At 43.0% G+C, this 21,006-nt stretch overlaps 1 protein-coding gene and 1 long non-coding RNA gene across 2 annotated transcripts in view; both read right to left on the reverse strand.

Moving 5' to 3' along the window:
- LOC309840275 (uncharacterized protein) overlaps positions 1-21,006 on the reverse strand; it is a gene marked incomplete at its 5' end in the record, with an annotated part of 37,008 nt that overhangs the window by 12,704 nt on the left and 3,298 nt on the right. The gene's annotated exons all lie outside the window — the stretch shown is intronic.
- Positions 1,722-20,579, reverse strand: LOC309873447. Its single transcript, XR_014316364.1, has 2 exons — positions 18,457-20,579; positions 1,722-1,959 (listed from the first exon to the last, which is right to left on the reverse strand). It is a non-coding gene; the product is annotated as an uncharacterized lncRNA (long non-coding RNA).

Below are 21,006 nucleotides of genomic sequence, written 5' to 3' on the forward strand. Positions count from 1 at the left end.
TCCATCCCCATTGCTACCACCCCTGTCACTATCCTCTCCAGACAGGAAATTCACACTATTTAGAGGAATATTCTCTTATGGATTTTATTCCGGGGTCTGAGGCTGCTGCTGCTACTGGCAGTGGTGGTGCTGATGGTGGGGTCAGAGACATGACTGGCTTTGCTACTCTGAATGCTGATCTGTAATTAATTATATTGTCATTAATGATCCCGATAATTATCTCAGAGCCCCCTACTACTCTTGACTTGTCACCCTGACTCTGAGCTGGGAGTTTCTTTTCATCTGGTATCTTTCTTTCTGATCCAATCTATTTTTATAGATTTCTCTAGAATGGTAGTTCCCTAGTTATAGTGCCTGAGTCAGCAGCATCAGCAAAACCTGGGAACTTGCTAGAAATGTAAATTGTTTAGCCATAAGACCACTGATGAGCATTTGGTTGTTTCTAGATTTTTGACAATTACAAATAAAGCTGCTGTGAATATTGTTGTACAGATGTTTCTGTGGACGTATTTTTTCATTTCTATTGGGTAAATACCTAGAAGTAGAATTGTAGGACAAATCCAGTCTGATGAAATCCAAAAATTCTTCATAGCTGTGATCCACTAATGGTACAGTGTTGTGGATTTCTTTTATGATTGGCGGATAAAATGTAGTGAGTCCAAAATATTTCATTTAGGGCATACTTTTACTAAAAAATTATTCTTTGTTTACCTGAAATCCATATTTAACTGGATGTCCTGTATTGAGGGACAGGACCCTAATTCCTTTTTACTATCATGAGTGTTATTTTAAGAGCTTAGGAAGGTAGGAGAAGCAAGATTTACTTGCATGATCATTCCACCATCTTAATCCAAGATAGAAACTTGGCAGAAAACTGATAGCCTCATAATCCATTTATTAGTCTGTTCATTCCAGTGCAAAAATCTGTGTCCAAGCCAGGGAAAATTTACCTTCCTAACATGAAATCAATATCTTATGTCTGCAAAATGTCATTTCAAATAGGCTAGGAGCAGAATTTGAGGTGAGATATTATGTTAGATAAGAAATTCTATTGCCTGTATTTAATGTTTAATTTGTGTTTTGAACATTTTTAATAATCATATATATTATATTAACATTCTGGTTTCTATTTTCAATCCAAGATTAAAACATTTATAACATCTACTGGGGACTTTATCTACTTTTTTTTTTTTAAGCTCTTGAGGATAAAATTCCCTGCATAACATGTAAGGCTATTGCTTGATTTTCACATATTAAACTTTTCATGTACGTTTTCAGAAACTCATTAAATACAAAAATAGACCTGTGTCCAAAAAAATGTAATGGGAAGGAAAAAAATTTGACGTAACCATTAGACCCTGGAGCTAGAAAAAGAAATATCTAGGTGTTGGGTGCCTGTGTGGCTCAGTGGGTTAAAGAAATATCTAGGTGTTTTATGAGCTATCTAGCAAGCTTAATCAATATCGTCTTCCTACCATTTTCTCTTTGTTTTACCAGATAAAGCGTGCTGGTGTTGTTAGTTCTCCCTTAGCAGTTATGGATATTATGAGATTATTATACATCCTGCCTATGAATATTTTGGACTCGAGTTTCTTTGTCCTGTAATTTTTAAAATATGGGCTCCTTCTACCCCACTGCTGTGGTACAATCTCTTGTGGTGAGTTGGAGGAAGGACACCACCCTGGCTTTGAGGCTTCTGGCAGAACATGAGTCTTGTGTGGTTGTGGTTAGCACTAGTTTATTGCTGAGAAATCATATCCAAGGCCGATCCCCAGTTTGGGTTTTTCCTATGCATTAAATACTGTTAGTGGTTTTAGTCCATTCATTGTTCCCATTTGAATAAAATAAAAACTCCTTGTCCAACAGGATTTCTGGGGTTGGTGGGGAAAGCTTTAGGTCCCATAAAGGCAGGGTTGTTCTTTGTAGACTGGATTTACTTCCGTTTTACTCAGCCATTCTCTGGAAAGGCAAGAGAAATTCTGTCTCTAAATGTGCTACATCGTTTTCATATCTGGTAGAAACATTAACAATCAGAATTTACCATATACTAGGTTAAGTACTAGTGTAAAAATTTAGCATGTAAGTCTTGTTTGGTAAGAGTCATAATCATAACCAGTATCATTTATTAAGTCCTATCTAGAAGCCAGGTGTTTTCACCTACATTATTCTTTCTCTACAATGACTTTCTGAGAGAGGTACTTAGAGATCAGGAAATCAAGGCGCTGACAGTTAAGAAGTACGTCCAAGATTATACAGGTGCCAAAACACAGAACTGGGATTTAAATGCAGACTCTTGAGCCTTTTTCCTATAATGCATTTGAATCCATTTTTATACCTAACTTGGTTATACTTGCACTTGGTTACTTATTATTTTATTTCACTTTGATAAGAACTTCCATGGGAAGAAAAGCAGACAGCCTTATCTCCATCTTAAAAGTAAGAAAAATGAGACACTGGTAGGTCAATGCCTTGCCCAACTTCACACATGAATGGCAGAGTTGGTCCAGAGTCCCCATTTCTGGCCATCAGCGCAACACCTTTTCTGCTGTTCACCTGCCCGATGACTGGGTGAGTTCATGTTAAGACAGCACAGTTTTAAATCCCTGCACTCAAGAGCAAACCTTAAGACCTTGAATTCCAAGTTCCCACATACGCACTGTTTATACCTAGTCTAATCGCGGTAAGGAAATAGGCAGTTGTTTAAATATCCAAGAACCCAAAGCGCCTTAGTTTGTGCCAGAAAACACTGATCTTCAAAGATAGAGTCCTCAACCGTTTTTACATTCCAAACCACACTTCCCAATAAAAATGATCCTCCAGAGCAAGTTCCAAAGTAAGCTCCAGACCCAGATCCCAGGCCATGGGTCTACAGGAGGACGCCATCCACAACCCACCGGAAATTTGGCACGTTGTTTGGACAACCCATCTCCAGGGAGCTGCCTTTGATGGCAAAGCCAGATGGGCTTCTCTGGGCACCAGCTGACCTCCTCCTGCTCACCTTCACGGGGCTCTCCTCTTCGGTGGCCTTTCACCTCCAGCTCTAGTGCCCTGCACAAATGCTGCTCTTTGCCAAGAAGATATATTGACTCAAATGATCAGATAACTACGCTGAACATTTTTTGTTGGCCAATCAATGCTGTGTCACTTCAGGTCTCTGGAAAATTTCCTCCAACGACTTGACAGCCCTATCTACTTACAGAGTTCTTAAAACCTAGATGCAGGTTGAGCCCCGATTCTAATTTCAAATCTCCCTTGGCTCACACTTGGGATACGTTCTGTCTTCCATCTCCAGCTGGCCCACTGTCATGCCCTTTCCTCTGGAATGAAGACTTCCCCACATTCATCTCCACATTCCTCACACTTACACTAGTGGAATTTATAGCTTGCTAACTCAGCCTTGCCCCCAAAGAGCAAGCAAGAGGGAATTTGGTTCAGGGTTTGCCTGCTAGGTGGAAAATAGTCAAAGTTCCAATTTTTTAACTTTTTGGTCAAATTTGCCCTCTTTCCCCACTTGAAAGACTTGCCTTCTAGAGGTTTCTTTTTTTTTTTTTTTTTTAAACTTTTTTTTTTTTTTAAAGATTTTATTTATTTATTTGACAGAGAGAAATTACAAGTACACTGAGAGGCAGGCAGAGAGAGAGAGAAGGAAGCAGGCTCCCTGCTGAGCAGAGAGCCCGATGCGGGACTCGATCCCAGGACCCTGAGATCATGACCTGAGCCGAAGGCAGCGGCTTAACCCACTGAGCCACCCAGGCGCCCCGCCTTCTAGAGGTTTCTGCTTAACTTTTTCAGTATCCAGCACTTGACTTGAACACTGCCTGGTTAAGGTTCAGGGGGGAAAAAAGGCCTACAGAAAGTTTGTAGAATCAGATCCTTTTCCTACTCAGCAGTCCAGTAGGAGGTGTTCTTGAAAGATGCATTGACTTGCAGGCCACCTTGGTGTCCTTAGGTAAATCACTGCCTATGAAATGACCCGTGAAATGGGCTAAATTTCTACCCCGCTGTACTGAACGGTAGCACAGATGGCCTTACAAACTCCCATAATTTCTCAGAGTTCTCGAAAGCAACTCAAACAAAGAGAAAACCTCATCGAGTCAGGGTCCCCACAGCCATTTCCTGTTTTATGGAAAGCAGATACTTGCACTCATTTACTCATTCATTCAAACATTCTTTGTGCCCCGGCTCAGGGCCAAGTATGAGTTATGCTGAGGGTACACCAGGGAAACACCAAATAACAATAATCCTTGCCGTCAAAGAGGCCCAGAGCCTCAGGAAGGACTCACGCCTCAAGCCCCATCTCTATTTCGAGTGGCTTGACCCCTCCTGACCTCCTGACCCACTACTGAGGGCTGGGAAAGAATTGCCCCTCTCTTCTCATTTAATCCCTTACCCCCTTTGGCATGAGGGGGTATGTGAAATAGAGACCGATCAGGTACAAGTTCCCCTTCCCTCCTTGTGTTCATCGTTTCTTAGACTCTAGTCATCTCAGTTTTGTTGTCCATAAAATAGTAGGTATTATTTCCGTCTACTTTGTAGGGGTGTTACAATGACTAAGAATCATGTATACAAGTAAAGTGCCTGGCACAGAGCAATTGCTCAAAAAACAATGGCAGCTATTTCAATAAAAAATGGAAAGAGGTACAGTAATTGCCCCATAGGCTGTAGCTATTAATATGGTAGTTCTTTGTCCTCAATGCAAAGCTCCAAGAGCTGATCCATCAAGGTGAGGATCAATGGATGGTGATGGAGGATTAGTTTTCCTTGCCTCCTTTTTCAGCCTGCATCACACAAACTGTTTGTACAAGCCTGTCTGCTCTGTCCTCAGGAGTTCAGGGTGTCTCAGCGCCTCCGGCAGGCTGAGTCCTACCTGCGGAAGCTCTTTGTGCAGCCAAGGGTCAAGCCGTTGGCAAAGTCAAGGCAGCCAGTTGCTGTGAAGCGATACTTCTGAAGGAAATCCTGGATCGGTCCTGCAAGGGAGCTGTCAACTGCAGCCTGGATTAACCCGGGCTGTTCATCAGTGTGTCTCAGCTGCTCATCCTCTCGGCTGGGCTGGGCAGCTGGGCAAGGGCTCCAGGACCGCCGCTCCCAGTGCCCGGAATGGCCAGAGGGAACAGTGGGGATTCCTGATCCCGACAAGCTCTCTTTCTCAGAAAAGGGATTAAGCGTGCCCTGACAAAGTTCCCTCTTCCATCATTCTTTCCTGGGAGTGAAGTGGGTGAGAAAAGAGACCTGAACCAGCCATTCCTTCCTCCCTTAAAAATCCCTTCAAACTTTTCCAAGCGACTTTCATACTTTGTATCTGAACAAGCCATTCACTGCTCTACTGCCGTCGGATGGGTCTGTGTTCTTGGTAAAATGAGGCAAATAATGCCAACGGTGGTGGGCTGCAGTGAGAAGTAAATGAGAGATCACACGTGAAAGCACTTACCAACTCTCTAGTCCATGACAAGGACAGAATGCATGCTAGCGTTGCCTTTTTCTGAGTAATTGTGCAAGGCAGTGTTGTGCGGGGTGAGGAAAACAAGCCCACGCATCTCTCAGAGCTCTCTCGTAGAGGTGACCGAAACCCGACTCAAAGTCCGTTAGAAGAAAAATAAAAGGAATTCACTGGTTGATGGAATTCATAGGTATGGCTAGAACTAGAGGCTCACAGGAGGTTTTCAAGGCCCTTTTTCACTATTTGTTGGCTGGCTCTAATTCTCTTTGCTGTTGGCCTCATTCTCTCCTGTCACAAACAGTTTCTCTCCATGTGGGAAGGAAGACAGCCATGGAAGTCATGATCCAAAAGGAAGAGGCACACGTTCTCACCCAGTGTCCGCCTTTTAAAACTCATGGCACGACTCTGGCCTTTTGTGGGTCACGTGCCCCTTCCTTGGGCCAGGAGTCAACAAACTATGACCCATGGGCCAAATCCAGCCTACCTCCTGCTTTTGGACAGTGTGTCCAGAATGGTGTTGTCATTTTTAAAAGGTTGGGAGAAAAAAGCCCAAAAGAAAGATCCTATGTTCTAATTCCTGTAAGTTATATGAAATTCACATTTCAGTGTCCATAAATTTCAGTTTTACTGGAAACACTATAGCCATTCATTTACATATTGCTTATGTCTATTCCTCTACAACAGTAGACATGGAGCAGTGGTAACAGACCAGATTGGCCCATGAGACCTAAAATATTGCTATCTGCTCTTTACAGAAAAATTGTGCTGACCTTGCCCTAGACCAATCATGGTAAACAAGAAGATGGGACACTGTGATTGGTCGGATCTGAATCATGCGCCCACACCTAGGAGACAGACAAGGTAAGGTAAGTAATTATACTTTGTAATTGTTGAGCACTCAAGAGTGTGAAGCAATGCTACCAGCACTTCATTTGTATTAGCTCTCTTAGTCTTTATAGTAACTTCTATCATCCCCATGTGATAGGCAAAAATACTAAGGTAAAGAAAAGGTTAAGGAATCTGTCCAAAGTGACACAGCAAATAAGTGGTAGAGCTGAGATTTGAACCAAGTCATTTGGCTCCAGGAGTCACTCTGGCCACTGTTCAGGTCTGTTTCAGCCAAACAACGTGGGATGGGAAATAGGATGGTTTTGCGGGTAAAGCGGGGTGTTGGGGGAAAAGAAACAACACGTAACCATAACCACGTTAGATCACTATGGGCTCAGAAAACCTGTACTTAACTTCTCAGAACTTCAGGGGTTTCTTGCTTTTTTGTTTTGTTTTGTTTTGTTTTGACCTGGCGTGAAGTGGTGCGAGAGCTGCCCTTTGGAGTGGTAGTCGGAGTGTTTGCTAACGCTCATGGAGTACTTACTTCAGGCTAGTCCTAAGTACTTTGTGGATATCGTCTCACGGAGGAAGCCAAAGCTTTGACAGTTTACACAGGTTGCGCAGGGGGGCACAGTGTCCTGATAAGAAGCCAGGTTCTATCTAACCCAAGGGCTTGGGCACTCCGCCATTATACCACACTGCCACCCACTCCAGAGGATGAAGAAAGACCAACTTTCGGATGGACCCAGTAGAGAGACCGGTACACTGTGGGCACTCCATTCAGGTTAGTTTCTTCTCTTCCTCTTTCTTGACTTTTCCTATTCACATAACAGAGATGTGCAGGAGCAAGGAATCCATATGTATCCTTTGGAAGAACATTTTAAGTAAAATTAAAAAAAAAATCTCCCTTTAATCAGTCTTGCTGTCAAAAAGGCAGAGCAAAAATAGTAAAGGTTCAGAGCAGGGAAGTGAAAATAATGTGTGGCATGCATGGCAGAAGAACATGCCATGTAAAGAGGCATTCCAAACCCGGGGAACATTTCATTTGGAAAGGCAAGCTCCCAGAAGCACAGTGTTTACAGTATCACAAGCCGACGACAGGTATAGGAAACGCTAATCAGGACCTGGTATTTACTTTTCCCCCAAAATACAAGAACCAGACTGTTTAACGCATTGCATAATAGCCGTGTCACCTTCCACTTTGGAACACTATCAAAGTGAGCTCTACCCTCCCTTCCTACGGACTGTGCTGCCAAGCCACACCTCCCACCCCAATCAGTACACAAGACACTGCGCTCTACACGTACTGCTCAGATTCGAGGTTCCTAGCTGGAAGGTGTGCTGGGGCCAGGTAGACAAGCCCCCCACTCCCCATTGTACATGAAGGGCAAGCCCAGGAAGGTGAAACGGCTGGTCCAGATCTGCAGGGTGAGCTCGTGTGACACATCTAGATTCAGCTGGGCCTTGCAACTGGTGGGAGGAACTGGACTGAGGTCCTGGATAGACCTTGATGACCTTGCTGACACTCAGCATCCTCATTTCTAACATGGGTGGAAGATCAAATCATGAAAGTAACCTAACGCTCAGTTCAGTATATTCTGGCTTAATGCTCAGTTCAGCACTTTTTCCTCCATTCTGCTCCTTCGAACAGCTTTCCATAGGAAAAGAGTGCAGTGCTGGATTGTTGAAAAAAATTGGAAGATGCGGCACCCCCCCCCTTAACTTCCCCCCACCAACAATAAAGTCCAAACTTCAAAAGAAACAGGCTCGCAAATGGTGGCCAGTCTTTCCCGGAGTGGAACCCTGCAGTCAGATACTGGCCAGGGCGATCCTTGAACAACTTGGTTACAATCCAAGCCTGTTTTCAGTGGGGGAATAAAGTTCATGTTTTGGAGGCAGTATCCTTGACTTTTTTATCCTGTTATTCAAATATTTCCTAATAATCTTCAGCATTTATACACTCAAGAGACCTTGAAGGAAAAGGATGCAGGGCTCCAGTCTTTTTTCCTTCCTTTCGCTAATGAATAGATGTTTTCTTTCTGAATTCACTGGCCCTATCACCCTATTTTTTTTTTTAAACACTCAAATAACTCTCCAAGCAGGAGGTCAACTAGCAAATGGGAAACTGTAAGTTATCAAGTTTAGGTTGAATGCTACGAGTGCCTTTTCAACACAAAAAACCTAAGTCGAGAGGAATTGAAATTTGAGCAAATCCATACATAACGCATCAATTAGTTGGGATAAGTGTGGGTGTTTCTGGTGCCACCTATTGGTCATAGTGTAAGACTGACTATATGCAATACGGTTGGTCCCACAAATGAAATACCAAATGGAATTTATACTGTAGCAGTCCCCGTTGCATATTTCAATAGGGCCGGCTGAATGTCAAAATAGGGTGACTATTGCTTGAACATCATCTTTAGTCACAGCCACTCAGAAGTGTAAGACTATTTTACTATGTGGTTTTTGCCTTGGTTTACTCACCAATTACATGTGTAGAGAGAAATACATAATGAGACATAATCTCTGGGAACTTTGAGATTAATGAACCAATACTCAGATTCAAACGATTTTTCTGTCTTGTGACTCAGAACTGGTGTTGGTACCCTGCCCAGATCCCTTTACCAGGCAGTGCACCAAGCAGTTTCTCCGAGCTGCTGGGAAGTTGGCTCATGTGACACACAGCTACCCACTTCTCTGGAGAACTGCCCTTGACCAAGAGGGAGCCACCTTGACCAGGAGGCTCCGTGAACATGTACACATTTATGTGGCCTTCATAGCCAGTGGCCAATAACCGCATGTTGCAGAGGCACAGAGGGCCAGCCCTCCTGACCTTAAGGCAACGCTAACCCAATGGGGTGATGTGTTGCTCCAGAGCTCCCCACGGGATCAAGCTGAAGCCAAATTCTTGCTTAGCACCCCCTTCCCTGTCCTGTGTGGTTTCTCCTTGAAAACACTCCATAAATCACTTGAACACAACTCATCTCGGGCTCTGCTTCCAAGGAAGCTGACCTAAGACAACAACGATCCCACGGAAAGCCTTATCTGTAATGATGGAAGTCATGAGAGCAAAATAGCCCTTCGGGTCCACAAGGGTGGTTCTTCCCAACATGCTCGAGTGGCTCAACTAAGCAACTCTTCTCTGTAGGCGTCAGGGCCTGGAATAAACAGCAGCAGTGATCCTGTGCTGTGGGACCAAGGACCTGTGTGATGATATGAAATATATTCTTGAAAAATGGCACTATGCCTGTGTTTTCTGAGAAATGCATTTAGTTTCAAAATAGTACATCCGTGCTGGCATTAGACCTAGTGCTCCCAGGGGCAATGAAGAATGACCTGGAACCGGAGCACTTGAGGCCTTCCACACTTTGGCATCTTCTGGTCGAGCAAGGACTTTTTGGCTTGTGCCAAAGGAGAATGTTGGGGAAAGGAGAAAGCTCTGCAGGGGGCAGTTCTGGAAATCTCCTAAAAATGGTGGCTGATTGGATTGGGTTCTGGCTACAGAAGCTGTAGCTGGTTCTCCAGAAGTCACAGTGCCCAGTAAGAAGCTGGGACGGGTGGGCTCTGGTCAGGCCCGGGTTTGATTCTCCAACTTGCTAACTCAGTTTCCTCATCTACAGAATGGGGATCCTAATATTCACCCCCTCAAGGTTTGGTGGTGGGAGGGTAGGGAGGTAGAATAAGCATCAGTTTAGCACCTGGTATACATAAGCCAGTGACTAAAAAACAGCTACTTTTCTGTACTCTAGTAGTAGCATCTACCAATCAGCCTGGCTTCTCTCACTAATAAGGGTGATATTTTGGCCTTATTTATTTGTTTATTTACTCATTCATTCGTTCATTCATTCATTCAACTTGTTTCAAACAAGTGGGGAAAATGATGCTGCTTATTTAGAGCTCTACTGGGAACCCCCCGCAAAGAGCTATTTTAATTGTTTTTAATTAATTGTCAGATTATTAAGATCCTCAGGCCTTGAGCAGACTGCACAGTGGTCAGATGTGCCCCACTTTGGGTAAGAGGGGCTAAAATCCAGCCTTCTTTCTCTCACCAAGCCATGAACCCCAGAGGCAGTGTCCATCAGGATGACTACTTCACTAGTTCTCACAACAAATGGGCTAGAGGCAGCCCTGATATTGTGCAAGCCCTTTGTTCAAGATTAGATCCCTCTTGGGGGCAGAGCAGACTATGAGGACCCCCTGAAGAGAAGATCTAGGCATCATGTTCTCTAGATCCACTTTCTCTCACCTATGTGCCCAACCCTCACAAATGAATCCTGACAAAGATATTTTAGGTCATAGTAATTACCTGCCAGGAGTCTCCTCAAAATAGGATGCCTAGATCAGACGTCCCATACTGTAATAATATTCAAGGTAGGGTCTGAAAAATTACCAATACCATGGGGTACTTCGTACCCCAGTACCTGGGTTATTTGATGGAAAATGCAATTTCCTGAGCCATACACCTGACCTTCTAGATTCTTCAATCTCTAGAGATTAAATTAGGGAAAAGCTGTTAATATATTATTAATTTCTTCTTCACAGGCTTCCCTTCATTCCCTTCTACAGAAGAGTCATGGTGAAGAGTTGAATGTTCCCTAGAAAGGCTCTTCCTCTTAGAAGAAGCCTGAGGATTCAAAAGCCATAGGCTTCTTTCCCTTGATAACCTTCTTCCACTCCACATTCCATACCCCAAATACATATATATTACCTCTCATAGGGCTCTTTCTTCTCTCTCCCTTTCTTGTTTTTGGCTGTAGTATATAGAACATATCTCCCCAGCAAGCAGAGGCAGCTTGGTGATGGCTATCCTTAAAACTCTTGTTTACTGGGGCACCTGGGTGGCTCAGTAAGTTAAGCCTCTGCCTTCGGCTCAGGTCATGATCCCAGGGTCCTGGGATCGAGCCCCACATCGGGCTCTCTGCTCAGTGCCTGCTTTCCCCCTTTCCCTCTGCCTCCCTCTCTGTCTACTTGTGAGCTCTCTCTGTCAAATAAATAAATAAAATCTTAAAAAAAAAAAACCTCTTGTTTACTTTTTAGAACAATGTCTAGCATTTTCTATTGCTCTTCCTAGAGTCCTGTGTTACCCAAGACCTTCCAAGCAACCTAACTGTATCCTTGGTGGCAATCCTAGCAGTTAGGGAATGTCCACATGATGGGTTGTTAAGTTAATGACACCTTCAATGCAGCGTAGGCTTCACATAATAGTAGTTAATATATGAGCACATTGCTGTCAACATAAGGTTTGCCCATCGGAGACCCAAACTGAGCTGTTCTATAACCAATGACCATACTATGAGGTACACATCTAGAATTGTGTCAAGTTTACTTTGCTCAGTTCCTACATAATTATTTCCAAGTGAAAATTAAGGAAGAACTAATTCATTAAAAGACATAGTAAGAAACATTCAATACCTATGCTAGGAGCTAGAGCTAGAGATAAACCAAATATGTCTCAATTTTCATGAAATCCAGCCCTAGTAGAAGAAGGCCTATGGAAGCATTCTCTTACAAACATAAGACTATACTACTTAAGGGATTATCATTATTAACAAAAGAGTCTTGCACTATAACTTAGATGCTGAGAAGAAAAGTAGTATTTACTGACGACCATTGAATCTTCACAAAGATCCTACTGACTTGATTGTTGGGTCAGTTATGATGCCTCCAGGTGCAAGAAATAGGAAACCCAACGAACAGTGACTTAAACAAGAAAAATGTATTATCTCACTTAACCAACAAGGCCAGATGTAAAGATTACTGGGGTTGTTTAACTCAGAAGCTGAGTTATATCTGCAAGAACCCAAGTTCTTTCTATCCCTCTGCTCTCTTATTGTATTAGGGTTCTTCAGAAAAACAGAACCAATGGAATATATATGCATACACACACACACACACACACACACACACACACACACACACACGTATTTAAAGAGATTTATTATAACAGATTGGGTATGAAGGCTAACTAGTCCCAAGGTCGGCAGGGTAAGTTGGCAAGCTGGAGATCCAAAAGAGCTGATGATATAGTTTCAGTCTGAAGGCTGGCAGGCTCAAGACAGGAAAGAACCAATAGTTCAGCTAGAGTCCAAAGGCAGAAACAAAACAATACCCCACCTTGAAGCCAGGAATGCAGGAGGAATTTCCCCATTTCGGGGGAGAGCTGGCCTTTTTATTCTATTTAGGACGTCCACTGATTGGATGAGGCCCACCAACATTACGGAGAGCAATCTGCTTTATCCAGTCTACTCATTTAAATATTACACACATCCAAAAATCCTCACAGAAACACTCAGAATAATGTTTAACCAAATACCTAAACACCTTATAGCCCAATCAAGTTGACACCTTAAATTTTATCACACACTCATCTTCAGCATTTGACCCATACATTTTTTGGTATGAGGGATGGCAACAACACTTCTAGTTATCACGTCCTCACATGACATCCAAAAGCTGGAGGAAGAAAAGGCAGATTTTTCTGCTATACCCTTTGGAAGTTAGGGACAAACCCTCCCTACCTATCCCCCATACTTCTACATCCATCTCATTAGCTACAATTATGTCATACACCTACTCTTAAACGAATCATTTCCAAGGGTAAAATTTACCCCAAGCCCAAAGATAGGGAAAGAGCTCATCTTCTTAAGAAGCACTTGCTATCTTGATACATTGTTAGGAAGAAAGGTTTGGATTGGGCACGTAGGGGCTAGGGGAAGCTACTGGCTTAACAACTAACAATGTTTTCCATAATTTCTATTATCCATTTTAAAGATATGATCATTTAGGCTCAGAAAGATTGCATTGGTCAGCATCACACACCTAGTAAACTGTCAAGCATGAAGTTCCAAACAGATCTCTCTGGCTCTAATTTCCTTGCTCTATTTGCAGGTCTATTTGTAAATATTCCTAACTCTGCCTGTATGACAACCTTATTCCCTCCAAATCTTCATTTCCATCACTGATAACCAGACATAATAACAGTCCTTACCTTTTGGAGTATCATTTAACTTAATGAATATAAACCTTCACTATTACAGATATTCCTTGACTTATGATGGGGTTGCATGCTGATAAACCCATCATATGTTGAAAAGATCATTAAGTCAAAAATGCATTTAATCTACTGAACGTCATGGCTTAGTCTCACCTATCTTCAAGGTGCTCAGAATACTTATATTAGATTACAGTTGGGCAAAATCCTCTAACACAAAGCTTATAATAAATGCTAAATTATCTCATGTAATTGATTGAATACCATACTGAAAGTGAAAAATAGAATGCCTGTATGAGTACAGAATCATTGTATGTATATGGGTTATTTACATTCATAAGCTATGGCTTGCTGCCACTGCCCAGCATCACGAAAGAGAATCATCCCTCCATATTGCTAGCCTGAAGAAAGATCAAAATTCAAAGTTCAAAGTATGGTTTTTCCTGAGTGTGTATTGCTTTTGCACATTGTAAAGTCACAAAATTATAAGTCGAACCACTGTTAAGTTACAGACTATCTGTATTTGCTGCCCCACCACAGTATAAAGAGCCATATCTTGTACAACTGTAGGGGGCACTATTCACCTAGAATATACAATGACCACCTCCCCTGGAGTTTCACCATAGCTTACTAAGCTGTACAGAAAACTTACCTCTAGGATGAGAAGTGGAGAATTCCTGGATTTAAGTAGTTACAGCACTGGCGAGTTTCAACTCAATGCCACAACAAACAGGTGAAGGAAAGCTAACAGGACCTTCATATATGTATCTCATTAATTTTCACAACAGCCCTAAGTTGATAAAGAAATTTTGTTAAGCTTTTCTTTTTCCTGTAGAGAGTTACCGCGGTAGGTTTTTTAGTTCAAAGACGGAAAGAGAATTTCCTGATTTCCTTGCTGGAAGATACGGTCAGTCATTCAACACCCTTTTCTGGGGCTTACTGTGTTTCTGTGTTCTACCTGCCAAGGCTTCAGCATGATGCAGTAAGTACTGATCTGTGAAGTCAGAAGGCCTGGGTTCTAGCCTTACTCATATGTCTAGCTAGTAGTATCAAAGTGGACAGTCAATTAACATTTCCTTTTATCTCTCCACATTTATCTAAAAATGAGGTGATGAGGTAGATTCTTTGGCTTCTAAGAGTGGTTTAGTTTTTCTCTTCTTTTTTTAAGAGAGAGAGAATGCACTTGCTCTTGCACATGAGAGATTGGGGGAGGTTGGGAAGGGGCAGATGGAAAAAGAGAGAGAATCCTAAACCCATTGCGGGGCTCAATCTCACAACCCTGAGATCATGACCTGAGTCAAAATCAAGAATTGGACACTTAACTGACGGAGCCACCCAGGAACCCCTCAAAGAGTGATTTCTAAGGGCCCAGTTACACTAAGCAATCTATTACCCAGCTCTCTGTATTTGCAGGCTAGACTCTCAGGTCTGATTAATAGGTCTGCTGTTATTTACCTGGTTTGCTAGGTGGAAGGAAGACAGTGTGATATAATGGGAAGAGTTCCGAAGGCAGGGTAAAGGATATCTAGTGCTAACTCTGTCTTGGAAAGTCATCAGTCTTCTTTATCCATTAAGTGGGGTTCTGCAGAAGATGATCTGGAAGGTTCCTTCCAGGTCAATGGTAGTCTAACAGATGCTATCAGATCCTACAGTTTCTTTGCATGTGTCTGAAAATTGTTTGTCTTGAAATGTGTCCCTTGTTTTTGTTTTATGACAAAAATGAAACCCCAGGTATAGATTTTTGAAGGCCAAAGAAATGGGGGGGAGGAGGAAGGCAGGAAGGCCTAAAATGCAGTCAAATTCTTAAAATGAAAAAATTGAGGACTACTCAGATGTCCATTGACAGATGAATGGATAAAGATGAGGCATATATATACCTGCCAAGCCATCAAAAAAGAGAAAGAACTCTTGCCATATGCAATGATGGGGATGGAACTAAAGGTATTATGCCAAGTAAAAGAAGTCAATCAGAGAAAGACAATTACCAAGTGTTCTTACTCACATGTGGAATTTAAGAAGCAAAACAGAAGATCATAGAGGAAGAGAGGAAAAAATAAAACAAGATGAAATCTGAGACAGAAATAAGCCATAAGAGACTCTTTTTTTAAAAAAAAATATTTATTTAACAGACAGAGATCACAAGTAGGCAGAGAGGCAGGCAGAGAGGAAGGGAAGCAGGCTCCCTGCTGAGCAGAGAGCCTGATACGGGGCTCAATCCTAGGACCCTGGGATCATGACCTGAGCTGAAGGCAGAGGCTTCAACCCACTGAGCCACCCAGGTGCCCCAGCCATAAGAGACTCTTAATCATAGGAAACAAACTGAGGGTCGCTGGAGGGGAGAGGGGTGGGGGAATGAGGAAACTGGATGATGGACATAATAGAGGGCACGTGATGTAATGATTACTGGATATTGTAGAAGGCTGATGAATCACTGACCTCTACCTCTGAAACTAATAATATATTGTATGTTAATTAACTGAATTTAAATTTTTTGATAGATGAGAAAGAAATTTAAAAGATGAAGGCTGTTGAAAGAAAAAAATGCAGGCATCTAGAAATTCCCAGGATGTGAAAAACGAGTGATCTTTAGTATCTGCCCTGTTTGGGGGAACAATTTCTGTTACCTTAGTAATGTACATGATAAGAATTCAAGAAATAGTTGCTGACTGATTAACTTTACTATAATGATTAGGCATGGAACTAGCTGATTATCAAAGCTTCCTTGCATTTCTAGTAACCCATGATACCTTTTGCTGAATTACAACACAGGTCTTCCTGACTCCTCAGCCTGAGCTCTCGACCATTAGCATCCTACTTTAGACAGCTCCATTGCCTCCACAAGTTGGAATTCAGCGTTCTCAGGGACTCTGCTTCCTTACCTATAAAATGGGTAGAATAACAGTAGGTACTGTATACGTTTGTTCACTTAACAAATATTTACTGAGCACCTGCTGGACATCAGGGATATCTTAGTGAACCAGACAGTTAAGACCCTGTGCTTGTGGACATTCTTTCTAGTTAGGAGAGACAGAAAATGAATAGATAAGCAAGTGAATAATCAAGACAGTGAACAGACATCAGTAAGTGCCGTGCAGGAAATAAAACAGGATAAGGAATGACTGGAGGGAAGGATGAAAGAGGAGTGTTGGAGAAGACATCTCCGAGGAAATGACATTTGTCAAGAAGGAGCAGACCTGGGAAGATGAGGGAGAATATGATGATGGCATTCTACACAGAGGAAAGACTACAGACCCTACAGCAAGAAACGGCTGGGCATGTTTCAGGAATAAAGGGAAAGTCAGTGTAGCTGGTGTGTGGTGAGCAAGGCAGGGGTGTGACCAAAAGTGAGGGAAGATGGCCAGATCTTACAGGACTTTGTAGGTCTGATAAATTTTCTTCCAACAGCAATGGGAGACCACTGATGAGTTTCCAGCAGTTTCAGAGAAGAGCATGATCTGTGGAAGCTGGTTTGAAAGCGTCCCTGTTTGCCATGTAGAGAAGAGATTGTCAATGAGCAGTGGTGGGGAGATGTCTGTCAGGAGACTCCAGGTGAGAGCAGGTGGGGACTGGATTGTTTGTGGTGGTGGAGATAGGGAGTGGAGAGAAGTAACTCAAATTTAGGATTTCTTCTGAAGGGCATGTGGATTCAATGAGGTGATTTAAGCAAACACCTCACAAAGTGCCAGACAGAAGAGGCTCCATTAAATGCATGCTGTAGATAATATGGCCTGGTGTAGCAGGCCAGTCACAATCCTGTAAGTCAAAGAGAAATCTGCCAAATTCTTAGAGTGTCACAGAGCAGGTTAGCAAACTGGTTCAAGCACTCATTATTAATGTGCCACTTGGGCAAGTCACCTTTTGGGCCTCAGTTTCCCCATTTATAAAATGAGGAGTGGGCCAAATGAACTCTAAGGCAGCTTTCAGAGCTACATACTTCAAATATTTTGATGGAATATATCACCAGGGTTTGCTCAGAGAAGCAAAGTCACTGTGAGTGAAGTAGAATAAGGAATTTATAGCAAGGACTAGACCTCACGAAACTGTGGAAACCAGTGAAGTACTTTATGTAAGTCATTGCCTCTGTGCCTGGTGTTGGGCCCAAAGTCTGAGGGATCAGCTAGCCCTGCAATCAAGAAGGAAAGTTTGGGAAGTCAAGGGCAAATCAGAACACACGGAGACAAACTGGATGCCAAGTCTGTCTAACCATCTCTAATCTCGATGCAGATGACTTGCAGAAGCTAGAGTCCTTAACCACGGAGCTATCATGCACCTAGCCCAAGACTCAGAGGAGTGAAGGACGAGCTCACGCAGGTCCCAGTGCTGTCCCTGCCCATAAGACAGCCAGCCGACTCAATGTCATGAAGGCACCCAACTGTGACTTTCAGAGTAGAAAACAGGACTTTGCTTCCCACCTCTCCAGTCTTATGCCAATTTCTCTTGTGGCCAGTCCCCATCTGGAATCATGTAGGGAAGGGAATTTTGACAAACGAGTTCCATTATAGCAAAATAGACGGCACAGAGCTACCAGAATCTACTCCTTGTCAACCTGGCATCCAGACACACCTTTTAAAATCACATGTAGCTGTTAAAGATAATAGCAAAATCATACTTTCACTTAACATAACCCAAGGGTCCCTCATGCAACTGAAAGCAGTCTATTCTTCTCCCCAGAAGAGGATGTAAGTCCCTTTATGTACCTTTGGGTGATCTTTGTTCTTTTTCTAGCTGAGTCACTCTCTCCTTTGGAGGTAAGGGCTTTGAGAGGTGATTAGGTCACAAGAGCAGAGTCCTTATAAAAGAAACCCCAGGGAGTCCCCTCATCCCTTCTGCCCCGGAAGGGCACAGCAAAGAGATAGCCATCTAGGAACCAGGAAATGGGCTCTTACTAACACTGCCTCTGCTGGCACCTTGATCTTGAAGCTCTTAGTATCCAGAACCATGAGAAATAAATGTGAGGTGTTGGATTATATCAGCCCAAATGGACTTGGACAGGCATAAAACAATCATCGTGATGAAATTTTTGTGTCAGGGATTTGCAAAAGGCACAGCAAGGGTGGCTCTTCTATGCTCCACGATGCTGGATTGAGATGACTCAACGGCTGGGGATAGGAACCTCTGGGACCAGAGAATCTACTTCCAAGATGGTTTCTCCATTCTTACTTCTGGTGCACAGCCCGGAGGGGCTGAAGAAGAGGCTTACCTGGCACTGTCAACTGAAACACTGGCAGGTGGTCTTAGGGTAGCTGAACCACTTAGAGGGCTGCTCAGAGCCCCGAAGCCAACCTCCCAGCAAATGAGGAAGAATCTGCATGGCCTTTTATGACCTAGCTTTGGAAGTCACCTGGTGTCACTTACATTGTATTCTATCAGTTGCAGAAGTCACGAGACTTCCTAAATTCTAGGGGAGGAAAGATAAATTCTGCCCTTCAATGGGAGGAATGTCGAAGAACTTGAGGCTATGTTTTCAAACCACCACCTGACACCTTGTCTAGTCTAGTTTGTGTTTATCTACAGCAGGTGGCTGGTTCACACTTTTTCATAATTTCACATTATTTTTATTACTGTTCATTTCTCACCTGTATCAACTGGTAAGAATGCTGCCTGTGAGATTATTATTACAGGTGCTTTCCCTGCCATGCTTCCCTGGGTCTCTTGGAAAGTCACACACAGCGAGGCTCACATTTCAATTTTTCAACAAACTTACTACTTACTACTCCTGACTTAGAACTCTTTGGCTGGATCCTCCTACATATAGGGCCTCTATGATTCCTAATGCCTTCTGTGGACAATATTGAGATCAATGGTCAACTAGTCAATGAACAATGCTAAGAGAATATCTTGGGCTGATTCATGAAGTTTAGAAACAGGCTTCTGAATTAAACAACAATTCTAGCCAAGGCATTTTTCTACCTTAAAATATTTAAGAACTTGAACAAGAACAAAACAAAACAAAACAAAACAAAACAAAAACAGAAAAGGAAGTGAAGTGATTGGCAAAACTTTCGAGTTCTGATGAAAGCAGAAAGCTGTCCTGTAGGCACGGCCTGTAGAGTAGACTTGACCATCATTCCGGAACCAGCTGGGTTGCATTTTGATGGCCTCCTGTACCCTGAACAGAATGAAGGCTCTTTTTCTGAAGAATTAGAGCACTTCTAGCTTGAACTATTCATTTTATTCAACAAGCATCTATCAAGTGCTGCAGACATGTAAAGTAGATTCTGCATTGTTCAGGAACACAATGATGAAGAAGACACAGCCTCTGACCTTGAAGGACGATGAAAGGGGTCAAGACCAAGCCAAACCAAAACTGATACCAAAACAAAACCCCCAAACTTACAACGAGTAAGGGAGCTCAAGAAAAAGCACTTAATTATAAATAACTTTCACTCTGAGTCTTGTGTCTTGGTCTCCTCTAATGTGGCTATAAGCTCACTGGAGGCTGGAACCACATTCTAATGCTTCCAGACGTCCCAGGACTCTGCTTAGTGACATGTCCACAAGAACCTATCACTAAACATTTGCTACTGGTTTGACGGACAAATACTGAAATGAAATAAAGTCACAGAGGTATGAAGTATATTGGTAGTTTTTTTGCCTCCTGTGCGGGTTCGAAGTTGCCCATCTGTATATTAGACCATCACCACCAACAATTAAGACTGTCCTCTGTACCATCTTATGCTTGGTAGGGGGAACAATAGGGCTTTGATTCCCTGACATTTAAGACCTCTCTGGTCTTGATTGTTCCCCGGCTAGTGGTGCAAGTGATAAGAAGGCCGAGGTTTGGCTCTCTTCTTCGGGCCCGTGATTCCTCAACTTTGAGCAAGATTGGGGTTCCCTTTGCTTTACGCAAATATACATGTTTTTGTTTCATAACTAATTTGGGTGCAGAGGGAGACACAGTACCCAGACTATCTATAAACCGATGGGATGGGACCTGGCTTCTCCCCATAGTCCCCTCATTCTTCGATAAATTCCCAGTCCTTATGAAGTTTTGGTCCCAGTGAATTTTCCCCTCAAAGACCAAACAGGATAATAATGAACCATTTTCTTGCATTTTCTACCAAGACAGCTCTTTGTGAGTTCTAAATGTTCTGTCCATATTCAAAGAAGCTGGTTTCTTCTTGAGTGGTTGGAATAAGACTTCTCTTGGAAGCTACTGAATATGGATTAGCTGGATTGTTTCGCAGGAAATAAAAAGCAGGCTCTGGGGTGAGTACTTCAGCACTTAATTGGGTTAGCAAAGAACAGCAAATGAGACGTTTTCCTTAGGAGGGAAAGGATGTTTACGGCCCCCCACCCCCTTAGGTGGTGGATTTTAACCTAAACCCTAGTCTTCAAATGCAGCCTTTAATTTAGAAACCATTACAAGAATCTATTAGAGCAGAAAATGTCAGGTTGAAAAATTAACACATCACAGGAGTTAATTAGAACCCAGCCTCTCATTAGATGCAAATAGAGAGCCCTCCAACTGCCGGGCGGCCTGCTGAAGTCACATTTGTTGCAGCTCCAAAGTGGCTGCCTCCTTCCCACTCAGCTAGCGGACAGAGGAAGCTGCCCAGGCCCTCAGGCCAGAGCCACTAGGGGCCCCTAGCCTGCCCTTTAGGTTAATGGAGGGTTCCACTGCCCTGTCCCCATCTTCTGCTCCTCTCCTACATGCTCTGCCTGTCACAGGGTGGAGAGCCCTCTGCCTGGAACTCCCTCAGGGAAGTGTTTTCTGCAACAAAGACAAACATGCCAGGCCTGTCACCGG

Source organism: Mustela nivalis (genome assembly GCF_964662115.1).
Source record: "Mustela nivalis genome assembly, chromosome: 9".
Taxonomy (NCBI): Eukaryota; Metazoa; Chordata; class Mammalia; order Carnivora; family Mustelidae; genus Mustela; species Mustela nivalis.